Raw genomic sequence first — 2265 nt, forward strand, 5'->3', positions numbered from 1 at the left:
CTTCGTCCCGCTCCTCCACAATGCCATGCAAATTATAATACAATTTTTTATTTACATTTACAGGAAGATTAACTTACGTGAACAAACCGTTTTGTACCATATAAAAAGCATGAAATAGCGCACCATAAAAAATTAATTGAGATTTCTTGATATTGCATGAAATGGTTTGCTTGCGTAAATTATTCTTCCCATAATTGTAAATGAATAAAATATTTAAACAGACACACTAAGCCCAACACTTGAGTACCACTCCGAACAGATCGGTCTCTTTTTCAATTTAAAAATAAAAATAATGTTAATTTGTTTCAAACAAAAAATGTAAATAATTTGCAGACGTGATTAACATAATCACTCACTGGTTATTTACATGTCCGCCATGTTCCTATATTCCTGATCTTCCCCTTCTACCACACAAGCATCAACACAGACGCCACCTAGGGGAGATAGAAATCACTAAAACTCGTTCTCATTTTAGCCTTAAGACTGTACCTAGTGTGCTCTACAGAGTGTCCTCATAGCAGTGTTGCCGCTGGGTCGGAATAAAAAACAGGAGTTTTTTTATCATGAGATTGAAAAAAGCAGGAGATCGAGAAAATGAAGTATTATCACGATATTGATGTAAAAAATTGTTCATTGTTCAATTTTCATTGAATATATGTAAAAGAACGCCAAATGAATTGTTTTTTAATTTAACAAGGCCAAAGATATTATAATCCCAGATGCGGCACTAGCGAACCTATAGGAAGTTCCAAGAACTAAAAAAATGTCATTTGTATATCTACTTTTCAAATTACTCTATTCTTCCAATATAAAAAGTTCAATGATCTACAGAAGAGACAGATTCCTGACTCAGAATTAAATAAGTGAAAATGTTACTGAAGAAAAATTTTGAATGATTCTTTTGATTAATTTCTTCCACCTGAAATAATTAATAGATTATTTTTTACATTTTAAACATAATTTTTAATAAAATGCATATCCGGCAAATATTCATAATTGATGAGATTCAACGTTCAATTACTACGCTGTTTTTTTGGAAGAACATTGAAAAGTTCACGCACGTATCCATTGGATTTTTGTGTTTTCCAAACTTTCATTATTTACGACCCTTGAGTCCAAATATTGAGGATTATTTCTCATGAAGTGCAGATTTGTGAATACTTTATTTTCGTGTTTTTCTTGTGGTACTATGAAGTTTTATCAGTTGTAAGTTTCAAATCATTCCGGAATAAGTTTCAATCGAAAACCTTATTTTAGATAAAATTCATTGTTCTAATAATAAATGATTTTAAAGTTCCGAAGAAAGTTCTTTGTGATTTTCTGATCACAAGTGGTGACAAAGATAGAGAATAGATTTTGAGAATAGCTCAAAATCAACTAAGAGACGAAAACTGCTCAAAATTCCGGAATGTTATTCTGACTCTGAAATACAGGGTGCATTCCTGAGTATCTTGCGATCTTTCCTGACAGACCGAAGGAACCGAATAAAGCCTCTACAAAGTAGCTGTAAAGACCCCGTTAGGTCCCCATTCGGTTCCTTTTTAAAAAACTCAAAAAAACAGCAAGATCAACTTTTAAACTGTTGAAATTCAGATTCTGCGTTAAATTTTCTAATAGAAATTCACGGAGTAATCGCAATACTGTTTTTTGTAGCGGTAAAAAGTTAAAAAAATATATAACATCTATAACGCCTGTTGACTGCTACTCACAGATGATGCGTTTGAAGTGTAGCAGTCAACAGGCGTTATGCGTCTTATATTTTTTTAAACTTTTTACCGTAGCAAAAAAAAACTATTTCGATTATTCCGTGACCTTCTAGAAACAATTTTAACCTAGAATCCGAATTTCAACAATTTAAAAGTCGATTTTGCTGTTTTTTTTTTTGAGTTTTTTAAAAAGGAACCGAATGGGGACTCAATGGGGTCTTTACGGGTACTTTGTAGAGGCTATTCTGTTCCTTCGATCCGGCAGGGTTAGAAGAATTGGATTCCTGAATCTTAATTTATTTCTGTAAAGTTTTTTATAATAATCTTAATATTATGTTTGTAAATATAAATTGTTATTTCACTTTTCTGGACTTCTATCATTGTAAAACTAATAAGCATATAGTTTTTGTATAAAAAATTATTTATAACAAACAGATACATCAACTGCTTATCAATTCAGGGTGTCTAGCGAATTGGATAACCAATATTCAAGGACATTTCAAGGATTTCCAGGACTGAAAATGATATTTTTCAAGGAACAATTTTTACAGTTAAAAAT

This window comes from Belonocnema kinseyi, chromosome 7, assembly GCF_010883055.1.
Source record: "Belonocnema kinseyi isolate 2016_QV_RU_SX_M_011 chromosome 7, B_treatae_v1, whole genome shotgun sequence".
In the NCBI taxonomy this organism is placed as follows: domain Eukaryota; kingdom Metazoa; phylum Arthropoda; class Insecta; order Hymenoptera; family Cynipidae; genus Belonocnema; species Belonocnema kinseyi.